Source organism: Gopherus flavomarginatus, chromosome 1 (genome assembly GCF_025201925.1).
Source record: "Gopherus flavomarginatus isolate rGopFla2 chromosome 1, rGopFla2.mat.asm, whole genome shotgun sequence".
Lineage (NCBI taxonomy): Eukaryota > Metazoa > Chordata > Testudines > Testudinidae > Gopherus > Gopherus flavomarginatus.
The window spans coordinates 22,442,327-22,456,954 of NC_066617.1; the positions used below are offsets into that span (position 1 = coordinate 22,442,327).

General features: G+C 41.7%; 1 protein-coding gene across 4 annotated transcripts in view; it reads left to right on the forward strand.

The window, feature by feature from the left end:
• The window catches only part of CACNA2D1 (calcium voltage-gated channel auxiliary subunit alpha2delta 1), a 613,296-nt gene that overhangs the window by 101,690 nt on the left and 496,978 nt on the right, over positions 1-14,628 (forward strand). The gene's annotated exons all lie outside the window — the stretch shown is intronic.

The following is a 14,628-nucleotide window of genomic DNA, read 5'->3' on the forward strand; positions in this document are numbered from 1 at the left end:
AAGAGAAGTTGGTCCAATACAAGATATTACCTCACCCACCTTGTTTCTCCCATAGTGCCTTTTGCCATTTGGTACTCACACCATTCAAGTATAGTGGTTCACCCACAAAAATGCTTAGGCCACGACTGTAGAAAAGACTAGAGATGTAAAGTACCTTTCTTTTGTACTGAATATAAGTACTTTAAAACAAAAAGTTAAAAAGCAGCAACAACAAAGGGAGAAGGAAGGGATAGCTAGGTAAAGGGGATTCTGATACTCTTACTTATGCTCAAAAGTGTCTTACTCTATAACTTTTTCCCCTGCAACCAATACAGCAGAAAATGTATTAAAATACTACTGGGTTTGAGCATGAGTTTTCCAAAGAGCTATAGGTAGCAGTAATGGGATGAGATAAAGGGAAAATATTAGGCTGACTATCAGCAAAAGTAGTTATTCCATTATGAAATAATCTTCCAAGAGGAATTTCAGAAGTCCCATCATTTTAGTCTTTGAAAACAGGAGTTCACAAAGAAATTATTATTATATTGTTAACAGTATTTTAAGAGGAGATGGACTTTCTGGCCTAACAGGTCTTTTCCAGGTCTATTTTTCCTTGTTCTGTGATTCAGTTTCTCACTCTGGGTATCTGTGATAAACTTAATGGGACACAGTCTATAAGAATGCCATAGTGCTTGTATGGTTACATATATCTAAGGGCTTTGTTATATTTTCACATATGATATTCATACTGTAAGATGGCAGGCTGATATACAGTGGTAAGGAATGATAGAAGGTTATTGCCACAGAAGCAGAAAAAAAAAAAGTTGGAGTGAAAATTGTCATTCATCTAAAAACAATAGGGTTTTTTTTGAGTGATTTACTTAGTCTAGGATTTGACTCTGGGATGAAAAATTTGAAGGCAAAGAACCCCCTTGTGATCCGATGTAATCCACCAGAAAGGGTAGGGACATAAGCAGTGAGCAACAGTGCAGATTCTGTAATCCCTTGTTTAAAGGAAGTGTGTTTGCGTGGGGGGCTGAGGAGCAGCTGCTCACTGAAATAATATACAGTCCAATGTTAATCCAATCATAAAAATCCAATATCATTTATTGGATTATGGTATTTAGTTTCTAAAGGTTTTACGATATAGCAAATCTGGATTTTGAAGTGCCTTATCTCCTCCTTTCTCTGCAACCGCACTACTTTGTTTTTGCTTTGTAGAACCTGAAGACTACAATAGGCTACAACAGGAAGTACATAAAAATAAAAATTGTGGGTTGGAATGGGTGTTGTTTGCTGTCTTTATTATATATTTCTCACCAACTTTTCTCATTACAGCTTGGCATTATGAGCCAGCACACACAGAAGAAAACCTAGGGTCACCATTTCTTTACACACAGTAATCCATTTTCATAATGATCTTTGGATTCAGATTGGAATATACCTCCTGTGGTTCCTTTATATGTATATATATGGAAAGGAAAATGTAAAGATTCCATTTCTAATTGAAACAGTCGGGCAAATTCTTTAGAGAAACTTTGTTCCTGCAACTCACATGAAAGTTAATGGGAATTAAAATTAATGGAGGTTTCAGAGGCTGAGCACCTCTCATGGTGTGGCCATTATTTGGCAAGGACAATGTGTAATATAGACATCTGCTTCAAGAGCTTTCATCTAAGACCCCATGGGTTTAGAACTTGGGTCACTGACAGTTCTGTGCTGCCACCAATTTGCACTCTATGACCTATTGCGGGCACAGACCATAGTCTGTCTCTTCTCAAGGGATCTGACAGGCATTAGTTCTCATGGCTCCTGATTGGCTCCCTGCCCTGTATAAACCTAAGGGGATGTTCAGGAAGTGTTCCGGCAATGTGTGGATCTTCTGTAGCTGCCATGATCATTCGTGCTCCTTATTGCTGGTCCCTGAAACTTGACTCTGATTTTGACCCTTGGTATCGACCGTGGCCTGGAACCTAAGTACTCCTCTGCTACTCCTAGCCTCAGGTTTGGTACTGCTCTGACCCTGGGTCCTGACTCTGCTTGTCAGGACCATCTGATTGGGTCTGTGCAGAAGAGTGTAGAAAAAAGGACATTTTCTAAAAATGAAAAATAGTTCAACTTTGACACAAAACCCACTTCAAAATTTCTATGAAAAATAGGTTTTCAGGTTTTGACCAGCTGTGTAATCTACCATTTCACTGGTGATCATTTACCAGAAAAAGCCTGCCATTCTGGGTGCAATCTGAGTAGACAGCCACAGCACTTTTCTTTCTACCTTACTCCTATCTGGCAAGAAGGAATGAGTTGAGTTGCAGGGAACTTCTGAGAATGAGTTATCCTTATAGTCCACTTCCAGAAGATGAACCATGGAAACAGACAGACCAGGACATTCCATGTGAGAACAACTGTTGTGAGAGGTATAGGAAGGGGACAGTCTCCGAGGGAGGAAATAAAGCAGTATTGGGTTATCAAGTGTATGTAATACTACTGTTCTGTTCTACTAGGTTGCCGCTAAATGGTAGCAAGCTGGCAGTATTTAGTAGATCTGGACTAGGAAGAAACTCCACATTTGAGCAGGAATATGGCAAATGATAAAATTAACAAAATTTGAAAGATAAGTCAAACAAACCGACAGGGACATTCGGTCTCTATAAATATGCTCTGTTTAACAACAGAAGCTGGATCACAGATTAAAAAAAATCCATTCATCTATAGTCAGACCTGGGACATAGCCCCTGAACTGTGGGTGCTATGTATTCTAAAATGGAATACTCACATAATCCATTTTCACCTTAAAATAATGACAACAGGATAGGGGATATTTCTTGGGTATTAATGACCAGCTGGAGTTAACACCTCTCCTCCTCCTCCTCCTCCTCAATCATCTATTACCAGGCAATCCTATGCAACTTAACTGTCACTGTGTAAATAATGACCTTAGTAGACTAAAGTACATGATTTTAAATGCATGCCTGATGAGACCTCAGTCACAAATATGAACCAAAGCATTTTATTTTAGTGAAGCCCATCTACTGTCCTCCAGAGTGCCCCATAAAGTGTTCCACTGCCTATTTCTTTTATCAAACAAGGTCCTAAGACTTGCAGGCACATGCACATTCATTTGTGAGAACCCTGAACTTTGCAACATTCTGGACCATTCATGCCCATTTTTTAATATCTTCAGTTACCTCTAATCTATTTAAAATGGCATATTAAACTGTTCTCAAACTGTTACCTGCACCAGAGAAGTGCCAGTAGTGAGTACAATTATCTTACCCTCTGCTGCCAAAGTTTAATGTAAATCAGGGTGTATTATGAATTACATCTGTTTACTCTGGCTTATTGATTTTGCTTTATCAGTAACTAGGAGAGTGTCTCATCTCCCCCTTCCCCCGCAGCAGTTAGGTCTTGGCAAGGATTGGTCTGCTCTGTGGACAGTTGTTGACAGTAGACCTTTAAACATGCCCAGTTATTGTAAAGATTAGTGTGACATAAATTATTGAATAAATCAATATGTAAAATGCGACCCATCATCTTTTTTTACCTATCTCTCAACCAAAATCTGTATTTGGAGAATAACAATAAAAATTTAATGAGCATTGACACGATGAATATCTTCTCATCTTGTAAATCAAGAATTTTCTTCTTATACGTATAACAGTAAAAATAATATACACTGCTTAATGATCTGTTTTAAACAGGAGCTCAGAGGTAACATAAAGACCAGGGCGTGATAAGGTTGATGTAGCAAGCATTTCTGATTAGATATTGTAATAGTCATGAAAATCTGTATAATTTGCCAGAGTGCAAATTAAGGCTCTAATGAGCTCTGTGTGGCAGAACCCCTCATTGATCTCATAGGGAATTTCTCTGCAGATACAAGAGTCCACCCATTGTGGGTTCAGGATTTAAGGCCACAAGCTAGAATCCCTGTAAAGTCAATGTGGCTTTATGAGGGTTCAACAGACCATTCACGTTTCTGATTGCATGGACAACACCTACATAATACACTGATATGTCTGATGTGTCCTATGTTTAATAGGAATTGCCAGACTGGATCAGACCAGTGCTCTAAGTAATCCACTGTCCTTTCATAGACTGTCTGGCCAATACCAGTCGTTTCAAATATTGGTGCAAGAAACCCAGCAGCAGGCAGTTAGGGGAACTTTCTCCCATTAGTTAGAGTTTGGCTCAAGCCCTGCAGCATGACAGTATATAGTCCTTCCAAAACTCTTGTTTGGTTTGTTTGTTTGTTTGTTTTAGTATTTACTATTATGACAGAATTTTTTTTACTCTGGATATTTTTTTTTAATTCTCCATATAAACATGTGGAGGAAGGATAAGTTTGTGTTTAAGGCACATGACTGGAACTCAGGAGATCTGGCTTTAATTCACAGCTTTGCCTGAAATTTCCTGTGTAACTTCGGGCAATCTCTTCATCTCTCTGTGCCTCAACTTTCCATGCATAAAATGGGCATAATATTTCCCTACATAAGAGGGTTGTTTTGAGAATGAAATCTGCTGATGACTGTGAAGCACTTATGCTGATGTGGGGGAAGCTTATAAATACCTGAATAAATAGAAATGTCTGATTCCTTTCTTGAATCCTGTGGAGCTCTTATACACAGGCTCAGTGTTTGTTGTGTGCAAAATAATTTATTTTACAATATCAGATGCGCTGCAGTGGGAGCAGCAATAAAGTAACACATTAACACTTAACTTTTGACATTTCATAACTTTTGAGTGCTTAACTGTGCAACCTTAATGTTGCATTAATATCTGTTCCCCCATTCAATATTTTATATAGCATTTATGATCCTTCAGGATGAGATGTGCTATATAAAAGTAAGATGTTATTGCCTTTCACTAAGCATTTCATCTTTATAGAGGTGTTGCCTAGGAGATGAACAAATTCTGATTTTCCAAGATTTCCTTCAGCATATATAAGAATATAAGAATGGCCATACTAGGTCAGACCAATGGTCCATCTAGCCCAGTATCCTGTCTCTGACAGTGACCAATGCCAGATGCTTTAGAGAGAATGAGCTGAACAGAGCAATTTCAAGTGATCCATCCCCTATCGTCCATTCTCAGCCTCTGTTATGAGCTATTTGAATGAAACCAGGACTTATATATGGACAACAAACCAAAACTATTAAGATGAGCCATTTGTGACCCCAAATTTATATTACATATAAGCAGCTTTGGAGAAAATCTTTGTCCTCAAGGACAGAGCAAACATATTTTATGTGCTTTAATAAAGCAACTTTCCTGTCCATTCTAACTTACTTTTTGTTACTGGGAGCTGTATTCTATTATTCAGGTACTAGAGTTATCTGTGCATCCCCGGAGGAATAGAATGTAGAGGACTATTATTGCTGGAAGATATTATTGGTGAATTTCAATTGTACAGCAGGGTTTCCTGTAAGATTGGTGAATTGTCAAGCACTTTGTTTCATAGTGAAAAGAAATTATGCTTCTGTGCAGAACTGAACAAGCTGGAAGCCCAAGGGGAATGCAAAAATGTTGCCTTCCCTGCAGGGGAATATTGCGTATGTGAGAACAGATGACAGTAATACAGTAAATAAAGGTAATAAATAAGCAAACCAATGTCAGTTTTCAAGTTGCAGATGGTCACCATCTGATACGAACATGATATGAAGTCTGCCATGATTAGTGATGTTACTTCATAGCATTTGGTTCTAGCAGTGCCTAATCATACCGCCCTTCCAATGCGAATGCCGGTGACTACTTATAATCCAGTGAAAAAACACTTCTGAATTGTTGCTGTTTCATATTTTATTATGCCTTTTCCCTCCTCTGAAAGGAAGTTATGATCAAAGATTACTTCCCCGCTTTACCATGTATAATATGTTTAAATAGGATTTGAAGATAGATGGCAAATAACCTGCACAAATGGGGGGAAAAAAAGGGAAGATGACTATAATTCTAATTGTCCACCTCTCCTAAACAGTAGGGTTGTTTTGACATTTTTAGACATGCTGAGGATTTATCCCAGTATTAGTTAAATAGTGTTTAAAATAAAATAGCCACATTAAAGGGAGACTTGCAGAATGAATGAAGAGGGGAAGTTTTAAAGAGTTTGCATTGGAATACATAGCATTGGAGCTCTCTGGGGAATATGTTATTGGTCCATTGATGAACAATCTGGGTGCACTGTGCATGGATAAATGCCTTCAGCAATTAAAACATCTAGTAATGAACAAAAATACACACTCCAGAGATTTTTTTCTTGCTATAAGAATCTGGTCTCTCTATTTAAATCCGAATGTTTAAACTATCTTTTACTAAAAAATATATTTTTCCCTACATATTTTTCTGCTATGAGAAATAGTTCATTGTGCAAAAATTGTGCCCTTTCTGTCTTGTTTTAGACCCTGATGCATTAGGGGTAAACTAAGAAAATGGATTCTGCTTCTCACCAAACTAAACTTACTGTTGTGATTATAACATTCAGGGTTATCTGACTGATTCCTCATGGCTGTTAAATAGTATATTTTGTGGGCTGGACATAAGTCTACTTAATTTCTTTTTCTTAGAATCATGAACAGTTGGCACAGGCAAGGGGAAAACAGTTTAACCTGGACATATAACCTAAAACTTCAGATTAACAAGGTAGAAGAAATACAAGACTGAAAACCAAGAACTGTATAAACCAAAAGATGAAACATGCTGAATGCAATTCTCCTCACCCTTTACACTGGTTTAACTTCATTGACTTCAGTAGTGTTAAGGGTGTGAGCAGAATCAGGCCTTTTTTGCATCCGGGAAAGGACATTTCAAACAGCTTTCATTAATGAGAATTTGTCAGTCCTTACTTTAACTCGATCCCTTAGTTCGTTCCACTGGGAAGGATGAACAAACTAGATAGATAAAATAAAATCCAAACATAAATCATGTGTTTGCCGTGCAAGCACAGTGCTTTTATGGCAGGGTGTCTCTAACAGGGTTTGCTGCTTGTGTAGGGAAAGCCCCTGGCGGGCCGGGCTGGTGTGTTTACCTGCCCCATCCCCAGGTCTGGCTGATCGCAGCTCCCACTGGTCACAGATTGCTGCTCCGGGCCAATGGAAGCAGCGACCCCTGTTTGACAAACCCTGTTTTATGGCATTGTGTGTGTGTATGTGTGTGTGTGTGTGTCTGTGCCTGTTTAATTTATAAATTCTGTAGGGTGGCCAGATGTCCTGATTTTATAGGGACAGTCCCGATTTTTGGGTCTTTTTCTTATATAGGCTCCTATTACCCCCCCACACCCTGTCCAATTTTTCACATTTGCTGTCTGGTCACCCTAAGGGTAGGGCCTTGTCTTCATTACCTTTCAGTAAATTGCCTAGCCCAGCTATAGAAATCAGGTTAAAGTGTCCTTTTGTAATCTGACTTCAGTAGGGGGCAGCACATAACTGCTTCCCAGAAGCAGAGCAGGAAGGAAACTGTGACTTTTAGTACCAGAACACTCTCCCTACCTCTCCCATTGCTCCAGGGAATGAGTAAGCTTCAACTCATCTATACCGGGGTTCTCAAACTGAGTGTGGGGAGCCCTCAGGGGTTTGCGAGGTTATTACATGGGAGGGTCACGAGCTGTCCACCTCAAAGCCTGCTTTGCCTCCAGCATTTATAATGGTGTTAAATACATAAAAAAGTGTTTTTAATTTATAAGGAGGGGTCACACTCAGAGGCTTGCTATGTGAAAGGGGTCGTTAGTACAAAAGTTTGAGAAGTACGGGTCTATACCAACATCAGTTTACTTCGCCCTTTGCACCAAACACCAGGTCCACTGTGCTAGCTGCTGCATTTTGGGGTGCAGTCCAGGCTCCACCCATTTCTCACAGGTGCCCACTTGCTTGTGTAGCGAAGTAGACTCCATTGACTTTAATAGGACTACCCACAAGCTTACCGTTAGGCATGTGCATGAGTGCCATGCTGAATCAGAGCCTCACTGAACTGCTTTTGACCTTGAAGGGTGGGACTTGCATGTGGAAGTATCTGTACATGCATGTTTTTTATTTTATTTTTTTTTGCCCAACCATACTACAGTTTTGAAAATACTACCTTGAGTGTTCAAACTTTCATGCTGCCAGAAGGAAATATCCATTAGCCACTTGGGAAAAGAATGGTAAAACATGCACCTGCAAACAAATTATAATTTATCTCGGAATGATAATATCTTGATATTTATATAGTACCTTTACATGTTCGTGTGGTAGCAGTTCAAAAAAAGACGAAGAACATTTTCTGAAAGTGAGGGTGCATATGATTGTGTAGCGAAATGGTGGGATTCCCCACAGCCCCGCTGAGGGATGAAACTCCCCTAATGCCAACATGGGTGGAGTCACTGGGTCCTGCGCCCGCCCCTCAGAGGTCACAGCGCAAACCCGGAAGTATAAAAGCTCACCGGCAGAGCTCAGTTGGGAACCAGCCGCCGGAGAGACCAGACGTTTGCGACTGAGCTCTGTTTGGAGAGACAGCAGAAGGCCGCGGCCGGCCTGAGGTAGCACCGGGCTGGCCGAGCCTACCCCGCGCTCGTTACCCCGGCGAGGAATGACAGAGCCTACCCCGCGCTCATTACCCCGGCGAGGACTGGCCGAGCCTACCCCTCGCTCGTTACCCCAAGGAGGACTGGCTGAGCCTACCCTGCTCCAGCTACCCCAAGGAGGACTGGCCGAGCCTACCCTGCTCCAGCTACCCCAAGGAGAGGCCGAGCCTGCCTCTCGCCAGCTACCCCGAGGAGGAGCCGCGCCTACTATCCACTACTTACCTAGAGGAACCGATGGTGTTTGACACCGCCGGCGACGCTACCACACCTCAGGTGCCCTACGAGGGGGAGTGTGGAAGTAGCCCGGGGCAGCTGACCCCAGTCTGGCTGCAACACTGCCAGAGCCGATGTCAGTGTGTTGCGGCCAGGATCCCCACTGACAGCAGCGAGTCTTTGCCGCTGCTAGGGCCCCGGACTGGGACGCAGTGGAGTGAGAGGGCCTGCGTCTCCCCTGCCACCCACTTCTTGGGTAGCAGACTCCCCCTTTTCCCTGGCCTGGAGAGGCTAGGACCTCCTGATATTGGAACTATTGACTCAGTCTCCGCTGAAAGACCTGAGTCTCTGACTATTTGCTTGCTGCCCCGCCCTGACCCAGGGCCTGGGCTGCTATTGAGCTGCTGACTCAGCCCCTGCCTAAGAGCCTGAGTCTCTGACTATTTGCTTGTTGTCCTACCCTGATCCAGGGCCTGGGCTGCTATTTGGACTCTTGACTCAGTCCCTGCTTAAAGGCCTGAGTCTTTGACTGTTTGCTGGCTGCCCCGCCCTGACCTAGGGCCTGGACCGCCACTTGACTACTGATTCCGCCCCTCGGTCCTGAGCCCCAACTGAGTGTGCGTTATTCCCCACGACCGCAGAGTCAACGGCCGGCGAACTAGAGCGAGGCGGTGGGATATCCCACAGCCCCGCTGAGGGACGAACCGTGGCAAAGCCGCACCACAGCTATGCTATGTGGTTTTGGGAGCAGAATATGCTTGTCAAATTGCAAAGGATTTGAGATGAGAAAAATAGCCCAAACGCTTTCATATCTTTTGTGTGTGTTTATTTTTACACAATTATTTAATGTTCTGTCTTAATAGTTCTTCCGGTTAAAGGCAGAAAAATGTTGTATTTGAATCAGAACAGTGGTAAAGTTTAAAAGACTGGTTCAACGCAGGCACCCTGTTAAAACTTGTATATTTTGCTGAAAGGAAAAAAAAACATAGCAGAAGATTAAAGGCCTCCTAATTTAGAATTTAAATAGAAAGTATCAGTTTAACTTGGGAGAGAAGCTTCTGAAAATATACTGACAGCCCAAGCTCCACTGAACTAGAGGTGCCTCTTTTTAAAGCAGCTTTTACAATCCTTGATAAGAGATGACTGGCTATTTAAAGCTTTATTTAAAGCTATTATGAGGTCTTGGAGGCCTGCCTCATTACTTGCTCCACTCCTTATATTACTTGCAAGTGCAGTCAATGCTAAAAGGCCTAAAACTTAGGTTTTGTGTTCAGCTTTTTTAATGTCAAATAGTAAATTTTTAATGGAACTTCTGAAAATATTAATTAAAGCCTCCTTTTCTCCCCCTTCTTTTGATTTTGATATTTCCCGGAAGTATTTGTAGCTCAAATGCTGCAGCAGCGTGCAGCAGAACCAGAAAGTAAAACTGTCTATAGACAAGCTGAGGTAGTTTTTGTCCATCCCCAATGGAGTGGTCAAAAATAAGCCCCCCGTTTGGCAATTAGATTTAACTAGATCACTGGACCCATGTGCACATATGCAAATAAATGAACGCAAGGATTTGTTTGTTCAGATTTAGCTGTAGGTTTGGGGTCTAAGTGGTAAACAGTGAATTAGAATAGATATAGATTTAGATTTATCTTTGACCTTTAATTTCCCCTCAACTATTTAGATTTCAGATCTTTATATGGACATGTTTGGAGTTTTTAAAAAACTTGATAGCTGTGGGTGGCCTATGAGAATAAATGCTTGCATTCTAGTTTGTATCTAGTAGTGCATAGGTGCCCATATTGCAAAAACAAAACTGGTTCCAGTTATCACTAATTGGCACTTTAGCCGAATGCCTCAAAACACGGGCTAAGGATTTAGGGATGAAACCTGCATTCATTAAATACAAATTCTCTCTGTATACCCACAGGAGGCCTGCTCCTGCTGTTTGTATTCTTTCTCTTTATATATAGTGGCTCTAAGTCTGGGTTGAGGCACTGTCAGGGTATTACAGGGAATCTTGTACTACACACAGACCAAGCTGAGGAAATCAGAGGCCTGGAACAGTGAAACTATTGTAACCCACTAGAAGAGACAGAATGCCACACCCAACAGGTGGGTGGGTTACACAATGAGTGAAATTGTTTTATGAAATGGTTGCACAAAAAGAAATTACTGAATCTAGGCACCTTTCTTTAGAGAGATGGGAAGGAGATTATTTAAACAGAGATGCAATTCTTGTGATATACAGGAAACCTGTAGACCTTTGTGACCTGAGATGAGAAATCCCCCTTTTTTGGAAGAATGTCCTGTCCTTTATACTAAGCACTTCATAAACCTTAAGATACTTAGTGATGGACTAGACCAGGGGAAGTCGATAGGCGGACCGCGCCAGATGCTTTTGAACAGACCCCAAAATCTTTTTATTTACTAAAAGACTGTTTTTCATCAGCCACCTATGGATTATTCTAGACCATGTATAGGGAGGATCTGTCACCTGTTTGCTCCCAGGATGTGTTGCAAATGTGTGCCCAATCTGCTCTCCACTGATCTCCTTATGTCTCTTTCAATATTACTATTTTCCAGGTCCCTCACTCCCACTGAATTTGTGTACTTCTGAATATTGTTTTCCCAGATTCATCAGCTTGCATTTTGCCAGGTTGAAGCTTCTTTGGTCTGTTTGTTGCTAATCTCTCTGCCCCTTTGTATTTTTCTATCCTCCCTCGTGTGTGGATCCCACGTCCCATCACACATAAATTTGATGAATATGCTGCTTACCCACTTCTTCCAGATCATAAATCAATATTAAGCAGGACTGAACCTAACCCCTACCCTATGGTACCTCATTAGACATTTCCCCACAGTTTAGTACACCGGGCCAGTTCACCACTGATGTAGGTGGCACTTATTCCATTGACTTCATCAGAGTTGTACCCATCTATGCCTGCAGTCAATTTGGCCACAGCCTTGTGTCCTTAGCCTTTGTTTATGTTCCATTCAGCCAGTTTACAATGACATGACAGTGTTCCAAGCCAGTTTTAATTAATTTTTCAACTACGGTATCAGATGCTTTATTAAGATACAAATATATTACAGCCACTGCATCCCTTTTGCCTACTCAATATGTAAATCCACCTCTCAAAAAAGTTTGTGTAGCAAGATTTTCTTTAGCAATCCAGGTTATTAATTGTTCATGATTGTGTCCCCTACCCCATCTAGCACCTTTACAAGGGCCACCCAAAACCTATAGGGCTAGATCCTGATCTCAGTCTATGTCAATGTGGAGCAACCCTGAGGACTTCAACCGAGTTACTTGTGATACATAAAAGAAGTAGTCAAATAGAAATATGTGGCCCCCCTTGCCACAGTATTTGAGTGCCTCATGATCTGTCATGTATTCCTCCTGCAGCCATGAGTTAGGGAAGTGCTACTACCACCATGTTACAGGTGGGTAACAGAGACTAAGTGGCTTACCCAAAGTGTTCGTTTTCTCTCTCTCTCTCTCTCTCTCTCGCACACTCGCGCGCGCACACACACACACACACACACACACACACACACACACACACACACACACACACACACACACACACACACACACACACACACACACAAAACTGAATCCAGGTTCAGCCCAGCTTGCCCACTCCACTGCTTCCCCTATGTGTAGCCCTGGCCTCCCTCCTAGCCTTGTGGGAGCTGCAGTGCACAGCACCGGGTGGAGGCTACACATCCCAAGCAGTAGTGGTGGATGAGTTTCTGTGCATGGGGAGGCTGGGAGAGGAGTGGAGCATGTTGTGGCTCTTTCTGAAGAGCTGGAGCATAGCTCTGTCCTGCATTTCAAGTGCTGGAGCAATTCTCTGGACCACTTAAAAAGCACTATACTCCTGTGGCAGAGAGAGATTGGAGAGGGGCTAAGCCCTCTTGCCTTTCTGCCTGCTGGTTATGATTGGCTTGTTAATACCCTTGTATACACATATATCTGATGTACACTTCTGGGCACTTACTTGCCCAAACATTGAGAGACTAGAAGGAATTCAAGAAAATACCAATTAAAGTGAATTAGGGATTGAAAGGTCTGATTTAACAGGAAAGACTAAGAGTTAATATGTACACAGTAGCTGAATTAAATGATAAAGGAAGGGTAAAGATGGAGGAAACAATAGCAGTATACAGATTTTAAAGATATAAACAGCAAGGAGGTTGCAAAATTGTGCAGGGTGGTGTGTGTGTGTGTGTGTGTGTGTGTGTGTGTAATTAGCAGTAAAGGAATGAAATTAGGATACACCTCATAATTTTAATATATTTATCCTCCCAACACTCCTGTAAGATAGGGAAATCCCTATTTTACTGATGAGAAACAGAGAAGCTAAGTGATTTGCCCAAGGTCACACACAAAGTTTGTGGCAGAGCAGAGAATTAAACTTGAGTATTCCAAGTCACAGCCTAGTACCATGACCACTCTTTCTCTCTTCATTTCCATATTTCAGTTTAGACCAAAATTTATTCTGCCTGAGTTAGGTCCTCCTCCTATCTTGATTTTTCTATGAGGTTTTCTGGCTGCTCAGATCTGCTTGGGATTCTAATCCCGTAAGCCTCTTCCCTGCTGCCAGAAATCCCCTCCTTGCTGCTGGTCTGTGCTTCTGACCCAACCCATCTTCCCAGCAGTGATTCTCTTCAGCCAGGAAACAGGCAGGCTGGAGCGGAAGCCCAAATGGGGCTAGGAACATAGCAGATGAATAGGTAAACAGGTAGCAGCCATAGAAAGCAAGCAAGGAACAGGAGGAAATCAGCCCACTGCGGTGTTTCTCTCTCATAATGTGGGTCTTACAGATACAGGGCAGGGGTTGAAGAGCTCGGAGGAAACTCCTTGAGTTGGAGACAAAGAGGGAGCAGTGTTTGGGATGGTAGCAGGTGTGTTGTGTGAGGAAAAGCGGGAGTGGGAGAGCGGAAGTCCAGGCTGCTCATACTTGTTACTTCAGCAGAGAAGGTACAAGTTTTTTATTTCATCCTCTGAGCATTAATACAGTACTCGTGTAGGTGTCCTGCTAACTTTATCGTTGGCTTTCTTTTCCTGAATTAACTGTTTACAAAACACAAACTGTGTTGAAGGATCACTTTGTCTGGGGTAAGCCCTTGCCATATCCAGGTTTGCTCTTTGTTTTGAGAAATTGCTCCATCATAGAACTTTCTGGCAAGATGCATCGTTTTTTTTTAATATCATGTAGAAATTAGGCATAAATGCTTAGGAAAACACCAATTAGTGTTTCTTTTGTATGTCTCAGGAGTCTTAAAGGGAAGATCGTTGAGAGAAATAGATCTCATCATCATCTTGTATTTGATGCTTACTTGAGAACTAGCCTTGTCAACCGATCCAGTGAATTCACTGAGTCTTTCTAATTTGTCTGCTGATTTCAGAATAATTAATTTTGCTTTTAAGTTTTCAGTTGCAAATATATCTGGGAAGGAGCCATGACAGCCTAAGATAAAATTCCTCCTTTGGATACCTTGGGTAAGTTGGCAGTGATCAAAGCAGCAACTATTATTCATTATCCTCTAGGTTACTTAATACATTTATTCTTTTTCATTATAATATTCTTGAGAAGACTGGAAAATTGTTTGAGCCTTTCCCAATTGCACTTAAAATCAGTGTAATTAGTGTGTTTGAGAGGTATGGGAATGACAACTGCCGAGAGGTCAGTGACTGCGAGTCTCAGTAATAAGTGAGAAGGGATAGAAGGGATCATCTCAGTTTATACATGATGATTGATTCACAGTGCTTGTTCCCATACTTAGCCCCTCTGCCAACCAGGGTGAGATGTTAGTTATGTGGTTAATATGACATAGACCTGTTTTGTAGGTAAGGATGGATGATAAGGATTCGTGAAAGAAGGATG